Below are 14,225 nucleotides of genomic sequence, written 5' to 3' on the forward strand. Positions count from 1 at the left end.
GTAGCTCTCACTCGCTCTCTATTGACTTGCTGCAAATAGCTTTCACAAATAACATTTCCAATTTATAAAAGGGAAAGGCTTTTATCATCTCATGCACTTTTCACTATGAATTTTTTGTTCACATGGGTCTGGCTCTGCTCCCATTGATTTAGGGTGGTGCAGGATTGGGCCCTTTTTGATTTCCTCTCCGCTTGGTCTTGGCTGCAATAAGATATCTGATCTGTAATTGCCAACAGGTGAAGTTCTCTGTGATGGAAAGCTACAGTGTCAACAGAGTTTGAATATTCTTTTATCTCCATGTTGTCTAGTCTTGCGCTAGGTAGCATGGAGGTGAAAATACCTGGGCCCTCTCAAGGCCCCTCTTTGCTACAGCTCCCAGCAGAGTTATCAGTAATACAGCAGGACCTGTTGGGAATTACTAGTCCAAAAAGATCCAAATGTAGCTAAGGCTTTTCTGATTCTCCTGCATTAGCACAACACAACAATATTTGCATTGCAAAAAATACACTAGAATTACTGCCAGAATGTTTTTTGCCTTTGTAAAAAAATAATAAAATGAAGCCATTTTCGACTTGGGGCCTAATTGTCAAACAGTGCTGTCCATTTAAGAACAATGTAAATTGCAAAGCAATAGGGTATGTCTGAACAAAAGATCTCTGTTTTCAGTTATTGCCATATTTTTTTTTTTTTGGTTTTACATTTGGCTGACAAGTTTGTGTTGGCTAGGAGGAGAGGATTCGATGCGATGCAGGAGTGGAAAGATGAGTGTATGGGACCAGTAAGAAGGTGTATGGGCTATTGTTTGCGGTATGCTTTTTTAAAAACTCTTTCCAAATAATTCTGATCAGATCTTTCAGTTGTTAAGATACTTGGTTCTTTCAAACCTACACCATCAGATTAATTGGGATTTGGATTTTGTTGTGTTTCCTATTGTCTGTCCAAAAGTTTCTTAATTGTTAAGGAAAATGGAGTTTTTCTTTCATTTGTATAATTGATCTTTCTTGGGCTATGTGAGCAAACTGCCAGTAGGAACTGCTCAAAGAACTTCTTAGCCCCTGTTTTGAGCTAATTGTAATGTTAAAGGATGAGTAACAAAATATGTCACTTGGCATTCTCCCCAGGGCCTTTGCATCATTCCCAGCACAGTAATCTGCCATTTAAAAAAGGGCTTCTTATGAACATCATTGTGGGGGGGGGGGCCTGTAGAACATTCAAAAACACTTCCAGTCTAGCATTTTTAATTTACAAATAAATAAATAAACAAACACATAAATGTATATATTTATATATATTTGGAGACACAATGGCAGGTGTGTTTTCTGAACCAGAAAACCAGTTCAGATAAAATAATCTTCCAAGTAGTTGCCTGTTTTCAGAACTAAACTATCTGAGTCAACCGTTTTTAAAGTTTTGAAATATTCCGATATGTCTCCTCTTTTTCCTTTCCTTTCCTTTCCTTTCCTTTCCTTTCCTTTCCTTTCCTTTCCTTTCCTGCCTGTCTGAGTTACAGCATCTAAGGCTGTAAATACCCTGGTAGAGACATCACATAGAGATCTGATATTGGCACTCGGTAATGTCCCTGGGCCTTCTAGAAATTGAACTTAATTTTCATTCAGTGGACAGTGTGGTTTTTGAGGGTTTTTTTTTCCAAGTCACTGGTTGAATGTAAAATGATTTTTCCACTAACAATCAATAACTGTTCCCTGTCTGCGAGAGACATTTTATTTGATGGAAGCTAAAAGGCATAAATTACACTCGTAAAGCTGTTAGCCAAGTGCTGCAACATTTTGCAGGAGCTGATGTTTATTTAGCCAGGGCAGTCCACAGACAGGTTTCCTTTCGTTTGCATATATGAACATATTTATTATGAGGTGATAAAATCCCTGAACTCTGGGTAAATTCAGATCCGCGCAGGGCTCTATGAATGAGTCAGGAATGGGGATCCCATCCCCAACCCTGCATGCTGCTAGGGACCTGCTGGAGCAAGGGAAAGGGAATCTCTTCAGATGTTAAGCTTCTTCATGAAGAAGCTAAAGTCCAACAGATAAGTCACTTTTCAGGCAGTGCAGCCACGTTGAAGGGAAGGCACATTAGGGATTGTTGGCAAACCAGTGGTGTATGGCTATTGTATTGCTGTTTCATGCTATAAATTTGATCGTGTTGATAATCTTTAAAGTCTCCCTCTGGCTGAAACTTGGCAGCTCTGAATGAAGTGTGTTTATCAAAGTCCTGGCGATTGCGATGAATCAGCCAAGCTGAAGCTATCTAGTCTCTTGCTGCATGATTTCATGATTAAATTATTGAGGTTAATGGATGTTATGCAGCCCTCATTTAGAAAAAAAGAAATGGAAGCCATCTAGGTCTCTGTAGCCTTAAACAAGGTTGTGTGGTTGTGAGTAATATTATGTACATAGAGATGTACTAAAAAATCCAGAAGTCTGATGCCATTCGTGCTTGATTTCCATGTTATTTCTTTATCGTATGGAGAGTGCTATCAACGTATGCCTGGGAGTTACCTTGAGAGTATCATTACTTTTTTCAAGGGGGTGTTGTCTGGTATATTTTTAGCATGAACTGGGTATTCCAGGAGACAAAAGGTCAATAGCTGTACCTGGAGCCAGATCTTTTGCAACCTTCTTTCATTTAGCCCTATTGCATCTTAATTTTGACTACAGTAACCTTACCTCCTTCCTGTTCCATTCCATTTGTCTTGGTTTATACCATTGGAATTGGGTTGAACCTGTGAGGTTTTTATATAGCTATATCTCGGTTGCTGGCATGGGGCAAAATCTTCATCCTCATTTTCTCTTGTGACCTAATTTTACCTTTTGACATTATGATCTGCCGAGAGAGAGAGAGGAAAAAATAAAATGTATTTTGGGTTTTAATACATGTGACTGCATTTGGAATCTGTTTCTCATCTCCTGAATTTTTCTTTTTTTCTAAAATAAGCCAAGAGTTTTCTTCCTGCTTCCTGATTTAATGTGACAGTCACTTTCAAAATTCCTCAGTTATAGAAAGGAGGAGCCTACACAAAGGGTAATGGAAATTAAAAACCAAAATTTCCCTTTCTGAAAGTCTGACTTTTGCTTTTCTGACGCAAGCCTTAGCAAAGAGGAGTTCAGAGCTTTCAGCCCCAATAACTGCTGTCAGTGCGAATCCTCCGATATAACTTAGTATTGTTGTATGTTGTGACATTTTCTGAGACATCTGTTCCATAGATTCTGCACTAAGACAACATCCGAGGCACTGGAGAAGCCATTAGCAGGTGTTTGAATTTCTCTTTCCTAGGAATAACAGCATGAAAATAAGCTATGGAAAATTAAGGCATGAATAAGCTCTTGACAGTGAGATCTGTTAGGCAGAGGAATATCTTTGCCAAGGGAGATGGCAGCCAAAGCCCTAGGAAGCCTTAATGTAGGGAGCAGTCTTTCATTGGCATGCACCGGGCTAGACTAAATGACCTAAGGCACTATAATGTGATTGTTTCCTATGTGAGCAATTAAGTGTAAAAGCTGCATCTGCTCTGAGCTGCTGTGGGGCCCTCTGTGAAAGGGGGGACTGCCAGGCTCCTTCTACAACCTAATTGTAGGGCTTTGCATATAATCTCCATATATTTTCTTGTATCTTTTGTTTCACGTTGTCTCTTTTGTCCCCTCCCTTGTGCTGCAGTGCCCAGGGCCATGGTACTGTGGCAACCTCTTTCTCAGCATTCCCTTGTCTTTCATATTCCGTATCTAAAATCTTTGTCTTCCTTTAGTGGATTTGTGTGTCAGCCAGGCTGTTGTTTTGATGCTCAAGTAGTTTCTGAGCTCAAGCTAATTCCATTTTGGCCCCAAACAGTCCAGCGCTTCAGGAATAGTTTTATTTTCATTTACGATGCTCGAAATATTATAGAGCACCCTTGATAAGACAGGGCAGCATCTTTGACATTTCAGGTTTGCATATGTACACTCAGGCCCCCCCCCTCAGCTTATGTTTTCTTCTACCTGTGACTGCAGCTCCCAGAAACAATCTGTTGGAACAGATTTCAAATCATGTGACCTTTTCTGGGTGACATTGTCTCGGCAATCCTGCTCAGAGTCTGATGCACAGTAATTCCCATCACTAATTACGTCTCCAGCCACTAATGATTCAGAACTATTGAGTACTAGCAAGAGACAGGCAAAAGGGCTGCATTTAATAACTGACGTGTGGGATTTGGATGGCTCAGGAGATCGGTAATTGGATATAGATCCTGTTGCATCTAGGTCGCTGGTTTGCATCCTAGTCAGTTTGGTAGTGAAGGGTGTCTGGGTGGCCTGAGTGAAATGAGTTACTCCCAGTTCAGTTCCCAGTGAACTAACGTCCACGTCGCAGAGCCCACCGCCTTGTATATAACCATATAATTACTCTCCTGTTGGTAGTCTGATCAGAGAAAACAAGCCTTGACTGCAATGGGATCAGGATTTCACCCTCTGTGTTGAGTGTTTGTATTGTAATATGACTATTGAAAAGGAACAGAACAACACCCCCCCCCCCCCCCCCCCCCCCCCCGACCCAGTGTTGGAAGAAATCTAACAAAGGCTTCTTGAGTAAACAGGCCATGATTTTTACTTTCTCCAGCCCCCAAGGAGAGGCTACATACTCCTAACCAAATATTTCTCACCTTATTCATTGAGCTTCCTCCATTGCTGTTAAAAATACAGTCCCTTGTAAATCTAAATACAGCCAAAGAAATGACATTTGTGTGGACAAGTTTTTAGCCATTTGCTGTCTTTGGTGATGTCAGTTGCATTTACGTGTGCATGTATTAAACTCACTCCTTCCAGGAAATTCCCCTTTGGTTCATTAAAATACCTGTGTCATCTGCAGGTAGAGGAAGAGTGGAATTTATAAATTCTTTGGTTGAGGCCAATGCAGACACTGAAAGAAGATACTAGATGAGATTGGCAGGTCCAAAGTTTAATGCACGTTTTTAGAAATTCTCTGCAGGTTTTTACTTAGCACACATTTAGTACAGCATTGGCACATGGGCACATATATTTTGTGGTTGCCATTTAGGGGCCTCAGTTAGAAAACTTGCCCTAGGGTGGCTTCATGAACTTTTTGTAACCTCTAAAACCAAAGCATCTGCCCTTGTCTGGGTATGGGGAGGAGGCATGTATGCTGCATCTCCGTAAGGAAGTGGCGGATTAACTCACTGAAATTCTTGGTAGGATCGTCCCCAAAATAGGTTTGCGTGAGTCCTGATCCCTTAGTCACCAGTGTCATCCATCTAAGCCTTGTATTTGGCCGGAGAGCAGCTGTCTGTGCTGCTTACACCTGTTAGAATTTCTTTTATCCCCAGCTGGGAGTGGCCCAATTTAATGCTTTCCTGTGAGAGTAAAGTGAATCCAGAACTGGTTGTGTAGTTGTCTGCTGATATCCAGATCACTCAGAGCTTTACCTAAAGGATTCTTGTTCTTCAGGGTCTTTTTTCCACACTGACTTTGTTTGTCAGAAGCAAATTTTATCACCTTTTAGATCATTAAGTAGCCTCAGAGGAAGTATGGTCTTGCATTTGAGGTGTTGTAGTGACTCACGATCTGGGTACGGTTCCCAACTGCAACAGAGACCGCATGGTCTAGCGGATGGGATGTTACTGGGAGCCCAGGTGTTGGTTCTGTCCCGATCTGCTGTGGCCACACCTCGGCTGTGGCACTTACCTCCTCTGGGCCTCTGGTGGTTGTTTTGTAGTTTACAGGCTCTTTGCGGCAGGTCCATCTGTCACTAGGCGTATGTACAGAGCCGGAGCAATGGACCCTCAGTTGAGGTCTCCGGTTGCCACTGTAATGCAACAGCACCTGTCTGAGCCTGGGTGAATCATAATAGTCTTGTGCCTCAGTTCCCCATCTGTAAAGTGCACAGTGTTACTTCCCTAGCTTTCAGGGGTGTTCAGGGTAAATCTGTTAATGTCAGTGGGGCACACCGATGGGGAGAGCCGTAATAATTCCTAGACAGAAGATGAGCTTAGTCTGAGTACCCTCAGCACTTCGGTTCTCAGCATATTGATTGCAGAAGAATAGCTTCGTTTATGTACAGTGATATGCTCCTAATGTGTCAGGGGGACCTTATAGAAATCTAATACTGCTGGAATTTCCAGGGCAGAAATGGGCCCAGCTGCAAATGGCTGTCTTAATTAAAATTGTTATTAAAGGCAATATTGAAATGATTAAATTTATCCCCAGGGTATTTTTGCAATACGCTCGTAACCTTGCTTGCTGTCCGGTATTTGGAGCAAAGCACCTCAAATTAGATTACAAATCAAGATGTATTGGTTCAGGACATCTGGCCCCTGCATCGTTGTTCTATATGGCTGGTCAGCAGCCTGCTCTAAAGGCAGCGTAGTTGCAGGCAAGGTCACCCCTTATGTGAGGCCAGGAGAACGGGGCGGTTAGAGTGGGTGACCTCCAAAAGTTTGAACAGAACTAAATCTTCATCCTCTTCTCCAAAAGGGAAGTGTCAGTATTATTAGTATTACGGTAGCAGATCCTAGCTGAGATTGCGGCCCTGTTGTGCTAGGCCCTGTGCAAGTATACAGTAAGAAATAGGCCCTGCCCCAAAGAGCTCACAGCCTACCTAGGGGGTGGAGAAAAAGGAAGGTATATTACTCCTGAGATGAGGCGCTGAGGCACACAGGGATGGAGTGACTTGCCCAAGGTCACCCAGGAAGTCTGTGGCAGAGCTGGGAATTGAGTCCCAGTCCAGTGCCTTCTCACCAAAATCATCCATCCCTCTCACTCTCTGCCTTATGTGGGTGTGGGTAAGCGGATAAGTGATCGTGCAAAATATTGATCCCAGAATGGAAGGGGGAAATTGAACCTCTAGATCTTCGGGGCCAAGATTCGGGGTCTGACTGTTTTCCATGTGCTGAGTACTTGGACTTCAGTGGGAGTTGAAGATGCTCAGCACCTTACCAGACTGACCCCTCTGTGGGGGATGAGTACTGGAGGAGACCGTGATAAATTGAACTTTTAATGTCCATATTTCAAATATTGATTTGTAAGAGTGACCCATTCCTGCAAAGGGATACAATGATTGGGGTGTCTGTCAGCTTCATACGTCACTTCTTGATGCCTGTGCCTCCCTCCCAGTGCTTTGTCTTCAGTGCTAAAAATGTACATTTTTTACCTCAGGGTAGCTAACGTGCATAAGCTTATCCTGAGGTTAAAAAGCCACTGAAGGCAAGACATGCTAGTTTTAGCATGAGATAAACAGCTTTATACCCCCTCCAGGGAGTGACTTTGGCGAGTTCACATCATAGTAAAACTAAAATGCCAGGTTTTCAGAGTTATTTTTACCTCAGGATAGGTTAGTTACTCTGAGGTAAAAAATGCACCTTTTTTGTCAGTAAAGACAAGGTCAGCGTCTCCTGTATGGGAATTAGCTGTGCGACCGGTTTCCTCATGCTGCCTATCGGCCCCACTCTCATCTCGCCTCCTTTGGGCTTCAAACAAGCCCATTTGAGTCCTAAATGTAAGTGAAAAAGCAAAAAGCTGTTCTCCTCCATCCCTCCTGAGAGACAGGGTCACTTTCCTTTCACTGTTCTCTGCTGTTTGCTGGGAGGGTGAGGTCTTTTTTGTTCTGCCCATTAATCATCACTAAAATTCATGAGCGACATGCTGGGCATAGTGTTGTCAATTGCAGGGAGAGGACCTGACTCTATCCTACAGAGCTTTGTAAAGAAAGGGCAGCAGAGGGTGAAACTGAACCATACTGGATCTTTGGCTGGGGCATAATGTCTCCAGCAGCGATGTTGGCAAGCTCTGGGCTGCCCTGACCTGTTAATGTTCTGATAGACTTTGCAGTCCCCTTTTCCTTAGAGCATCTTGGTAACTGACCTGAAGATAAAAGTTCAAGCAGGAAATTCACACACTGTCAAAACTAGTTCATTTATACAGAGAAGGAGTAGCTGTGTAATTTATGTGCAATGCCACATCAGTCAATCTTCTTATCTTTTTCTCGAATAGGTCACTTGAAATCTAACATTTGGTGACTTTCCGTTTGCTCATGTTGGGAGTGTTTGTTATAAAATAAACATTCTGCTGTCTGTGTTCTCCATGAATAAATGTTAATGTCCTTTCCTTTCGCATTGTTTTCAATCACTTTGAATGGGAACGTATGAACGTGCACATTGCCAGATGGCTTCAGATCCAGGCCAGCTAGTCCAGTGTCCTATCTCTGACAGTGGCCAACTGCAGAGGCTTCAGAGGAAGGTGCAAGAAACCCTGCAGTGGACAGATATGAAATAATCTGCCCCCCAGGTAGTCCTCCTTTTAATCTTTAGTAGTTAGATTGTGTTAAACCCTGAAGCATGGGATTTTGTATCCTTTCCAAAATTCTGAGTATCTTGTTATCCATATAAATGTCAAAACCTTTTCTGAATGTTGCTAAGTTATTGGTCTTAATGATATCCTGTGGCAAGGAGTTCCACAGTCTCGTGTTTGACGTGAAAAAGTATTTCCGTTTACATCAGTTTTCAATTTACCACCTTTTTAAATTTTGTTGAATGTCCTATTGTTTTTGTTTTAGAGACAGAAGTTCCTGGTCTACCCTGTCTAAACCATACATTACTCTTATCATGTCCTCTCATTTATCTCCTTTCTAAGATAAACAGTCTCAATCTCTTTTCATGGGAGGTGTTCCAGGTCCTTAATAATTCTCATTTTCCTTCTCAGAACCCCTTCTAATTCTGCAATACCCTTTTTGAGATGGGGTGACCAGAACTGCGCACAGTAGATGAGGCTGCTTTATAGAATAGCATTATGCTATATGTATAGATTATGGACACACGTTTTTAAAGATTAGGTTTCCCCACGTTTAACTCCTAAATCTGTATTTAGGCACCTAAATAAAAGTGGCCTCATTTTCAAAGGTGTTGAATACCTGTAGCTCCTTGAAGTCAGCGAAAGATCAAAGTTGCTGAGCAAATGTGTCTTTCAATGTATTCAAGGAGCTACAGGTGTTCAGCACCTTTGAAAATCTGGCCACTTTTATTTAGGTGTCTAAATCTGGATTTAGGAGCTTAACTTTGGGAAACCCAGCTTTGAAAATATTGCCCCATAATCTTTTGTAACCTGAACTTTGACCTTCAGTTTAAAAAAAAAAAAAGTAGGAAGGAAGGAAAGGATCTGACTAATAGTTCATAAGATGGAGTTCACCACACTACAATTGCAGAAAAGTTATGAGTGCCATGAAAGCTTAATTTAGGATTTTTGATTTCACTGCTCGTTTTGATTGTCAAGCCTCAAAAGTTATAAATCGAGATCCTCAGCTGGCCTAAATGGTCATAGATCTATGAGTGGAGCTGTGACAATGTGAACCAGCTGAGGATCCAGCCCATCTACTGGAGAGCCACTTTATATGTCTCCTTATTTTCTCAGTCCTATCTTAGTTCTTGCTCAAATGACAAAAAATTAAAATGGTTTTAAAGTTATTTAATTAAATAGGTGGATTTAGGAGTTGAGCTGAGGGGTTTTTTTATGTGCCTGTGATACAGCAAGCTTGTAATCCTGCTCTGAAAGAGACTTCCTTCAAAACTCATTCAGTTTACAAGCTCCAGAACTATTGTTCTTGTCTAGATCTGAGCCATATGGTTTGTAGGATGCAAGAGTTAAGAGACCACATTTTTCTGAACAAAAAGACAATCAATTTTTCACCACTCCCCCCACACACACCCCCAGCTTTAGATCCTGCATCACAAAGTTGAAGAAAAAAAAATCTGCTCGGTTGAGGTCTGAATTCAGTCAAGTAAATAGTGGCCTTGTGACTGATTAGTTAACTGGAGAAATTGAGAGCAATTCATAGAATATAAGGGTTGGAAGGGACCCCAGAAGGTCATCTAGTCCAACCCCCTGCTCGAAGCAGGACCAATTCCCAGTTAAATCATCCCAGCCAGGGCTTTGTCAAGCCTGACCTTAAAAACCTCTAAGGAAGGAGATTCTACCACCTCCCTAGGTAACGCATTCCAGTGTTTCACCACCCTCTTAGTGAAAAAGTTTTTCCCTAATATCCAATCTAAACCTCCCCCACTGCAACTTGAGACCATTACTCCTCGTTCTGTCATCTGCTACCATTGAGAACAGTCTAGAGCCATCCTCTTTGGAACCCCCTTTCAGGTAGTTGAAAGCAGCTATCAAATCCCCCCTCATTCTTCTCTTCTGCAGGCTAAACAATCCCAGTTCCCTCAGCCTCTCCTCATAACTCATGTGTTCCAGACCCCTAATCATTTTTGTTGCCCTTCGCTGGACTCTCTCCAATTTATCCACATCCTTCTTGAAGTGTGGGGCCCAAAACTGGACACACTACTCCAGATGAGGCCTCACCAATGTCGAATAGAGGGGAACGATCACGTCCCTCGATCTGCTCGCTATGCCCCTACTTATACATCCCAAAATGCCATTGACCTTCTTGGCAACAAGGGCACACTGCTGACTCATATCCAGCTTCTCGTCCACTGTCACCCCTAGGTCCTTTTCCGCAGAACTGCTGCCTAGCCATTCGGTCCCTAGTCTGTAGCTGTGCGTTGGGTTCTTCCGTCCTAAGTGCAGGACCCTGCACTTATCCTTATTGAACCTCATCAGATTTCTTTTGGCCCAATCCTCCAATTTGTCTAGGTCCTTCTGTATCCTATCCCTCCCCTCCAGCGTATCTACCACTCCTCCCAGTTTAGTATCATCCGCAAATTTGCTGAGAGTGCAATCCACACCATCCTCCAGATCATTTATGAAGATATTGAACAAAACCGGCCCCAGGACCGACCCTTGGGGCACTCCACTTGATACCGGCTGCCAACTAGACATGGAGCCATTGATAACTACCCGTTGAGCCCGACAATCTAGCCAGCTTTCTACCCCCCTTATAGTGCATTCTTCCAGCCCATACTTCCTTAACTTGCTGACAAGAATACTGTGGGAGACCGTGTCAAAAGCTTTGCTAAAGTCAAGAAACAATACATCCACTGCTTTCCCTTCATCCACAGAACCAGTAATCTCATCATAAAAGGCGATTAGATTAGTCATCAAGGGGAGAGGAGGGTTAAACGTTTGTTTCAAGACTGAAGCAGCTGAGGATCCTACCTCCCATAGTCCAACTGTTTGACTTAAATGATAATTTTAAAGTTTCTCCATGGTTCCCAATACAATTCTGTGTTTCCTTTTTTTGAAGAACCACCTCCTACCAGGAAAGGAGGTTTTGTTTTTGTTTTTGCTTGACCCTCAAATGGTTGCTTAAGAGAAGTAACTCTAACTTCGGGAAACCCTAAGTTGCATAAATAGAGCAGAGGGAGAAATTAAAGAAACCCGTAAAGAGAGACAGCATAATACATCTTTCTTTCCTTATGGTTGTTCTCCACTTGCTCGTTGTGTCTCCAAATGGTTTGAGCAGTGTGTCTCTGCTGTCTCCTTGCAAATTGCACTTTGGAGTCAAATGAATCTTTAATTGCTAGCACTGAGATCAGCACAGTGATAGTTTAGGATGTGTGAGAGACCATATTTAATTTAAAAATAGACTTGAGCAGGCAAAATGTGACGGTGGGATTTGTATTTATACATAAGACTAACTGAAGACAGTCTCGGGTCTTAAAAACCAAACCTGCTGAGTTTGTCAGCTCTTCTTTTCCTCTTTGTTGGTTAACAGCCTACAAATCCCATTGGAAATGACAGTAGCACATTCAATAGTTACAGATGCAAAATCCCTGTTATAATGTGATCAGACTTCAAGGGAAATCATAGTGAGAAACTCCATGCATGGAGTGAGCTATCTTGCTGTTGGAACAAAACCGTCATCTTGCCTGGATCTAGCTTTCAAGAAGAAAGGACAATTTACTGTTCATTTCTGTATTACAGTAATAGCCAGAATCTGAATTCAGAACCCCATTGTGCGAAGTGATGTACAGACAGATAGTCCCTGCACTGAAGAGTTTACAGTCTAAATAAACAAGACAGACAAAGGGTGGGAGAAGGAAATCTGCTCCTCCTCCTCCCAATTTCACAAATGGGGAGAGTGACACGGGGGTAAAGTGACTTGCCCAAGTCACACACGGAGTCTGTAGCAGAGCCCAGGTCTCCCACGTTGCAGCCGAGTGTCAGAACCATAACCCACTCTGTCCTCCCTCATTCTCGTTTTAAAGCTACAGATGTTGTGTAATAAACACAACTTTTATCAAATACTCTGTGTGCATGACTGATTATAAGGTGCTTCAATGAGAGTAGAAAAGCATTCCACATAATACAGTAGAACAACAGCGCAATGCTACGTTGCATTTTAGCCATGTAGTGCACAGATAAACACTAGCTTTGAGGGCAAATATTAGGTGTATCTTTCAAGGCATGGATATAATATGATGCGATAAAATGATCATTGCTTGGTGTTTCTAATTAGCTGAGCTGTGGGACGCTGCTTCCTGATTATGCTCTGTGATATGAAGCTGATAGCTGTCAGGTTTGCCGTGGCCTTGATGGTATAAAAAAATGTTTATATCTTCCCTCCATCAAGTTACACTCTAGATAATGAAAAGCCCGCAATTAGCAGGATGTGTGTGCAAATATGTCCTTTTTATAAACACGTTAGGATGCTCAGCACATGATGGAAGATCCATCAGCAAGCTAAAGAAGACACAAGATTTAGGATTTCGGTGAGTTGATAAACACCATTTCCAAGAATCAGCGTAAGGAGTTTATCTTCCTGAGTCCCAGTCTCCTGACTCTAGGGGTATTAGAGGGGGAATAAATAAAGCATTCAGAGTTCAGTGCAGTTTCACTATTGTTTTCCTAACCTCCGAGCTGCACCCAGTCACTGTGCAGATATGGATTGCACTACTTTTGTACAAACCAAGAAAAAAGGACCGTTGTCCGTAGACTGAGTAGAACAAACCGATTCTTAAGAACTTGAGCTGCTGAGGATTTTTGTGGAATAGAAGTCTTCTGTAGGGGGAGCAGAGACCGAAGCAGCAAACTCTGGAAGGGCGGAGAAACGGCCTAAACGTTATGGGAATTGGAAGCTGTTTTAACAGGACATCAGAACCCATATTTACCATCATGTAGGTATCGCTTTTAAACCTGGGCTTTCTGTGTTTGACTTGCTGGATTTCTTGGAAAGCTGTGTTTAGCCATTTAATTCCTCAGTGGAGGGAGCAACTGAGTTGCTTTCTTGTTACTAGGTACTTTCTAGAGTTGTGCCCCTGTATAGAAGGCTTTGGGAGCAGTGGGTGCCTGAGGGGCTCCTCAAAGTTCTGTGCCCTTGTGTGATGGAGTGGGGGTGTCAGGTTTGTGGGAGGAGCAATTACATCACCCTCAACCCCCACCCCCTCTTCTTTCATTGATCTGTTTTGAAGGATTCTGCTCAGTGTTTGAGCACGGTAGTTTGGATTGCTGAGTTCTGGTGTTCCGCTTTTGAAACGTGAGTAACCTCGCATGCATTGTACTGAGACTAATATACCCTCATAATATGGTGCAAGACCATTTAATAATGCTCTGAGCATTAGATCTTCCATAGCATTCTGTGAACAGTTAATCAATGAGATTACTTCGGGCCAGATTCTTCGTCTGTTTTACCATGAATAGCACCGTATTCTATAGGTAGTTTGTAGAGTCCTCCTAGAGTAAGGTATTACTAGACATGAGTTAAAAGTATCCAAGTCTGACCCATTAATAAGCTTGTTTCCCTGCTGTGATCTCAGGTTTGCAAATCTCATGAAATCATTTTTACCCAAACTTTCTAAAAACTCTGGTTTCCCCACACAGCAACCTCAAGAATACTGAGCATATTGAAAAAGGGGGACGCTACCTTTTTAGTCCTTGGTCCTGGATGTGCTGAATGGTGTGTGAAACTGCATTAAAACTTTAGATCAACATGAATTCCCCTTTCTCAGTCATCAGAGGGTGTTCTAAAGTCCAGAGCTATGTGAAATAGACCATCTTGAGTGTCTGCTGTTGCCAGCCTCCCTGTCCTTTCCCTCAATGTCAATCCTCCACAACCCTTTCCTTCCTTGTCTTACTCCTCTTCTGTTAACTCATCCCCACCTTGTTCTATGTGCTCTTGGCTCTTATGCTGCAGTCTGATCAGTGTGGGCAGACCTGTGCACTAATATAGTCTGTCTGTCTGCCTATCATTCGTACTTCTGTTGTCCACTTTACCACAGTATGCACCCAGGAATCTGAATGTATTTATCTTCACAATACTCCTGTTATCCCCGTTTAACAGAT

General features: G+C 42.5%; 1 protein-coding gene across 6 annotated transcripts in view; it reads left to right on the forward strand.

Annotated features, from left to right (window-relative positions):
- MIB2 (MIB E3 ubiquitin protein ligase 2) overlaps positions 1–14,225 on the forward strand; it is a 108,181-nt gene that overhangs the window by 51,665 nt on the left and 42,291 nt on the right. The gene's annotated exons all lie outside the window — the stretch shown is intronic.

The sequence above is a fragment of the Caretta caretta genome, chromosome 18, assembly GCF_965140235.1.
Source record: "Caretta caretta isolate rCarCar2 chromosome 18, rCarCar1.hap1, whole genome shotgun sequence".
In the NCBI taxonomy this organism is placed as follows: Eukaryota; Metazoa; Chordata; order Testudines; family Cheloniidae; genus Caretta; species Caretta caretta.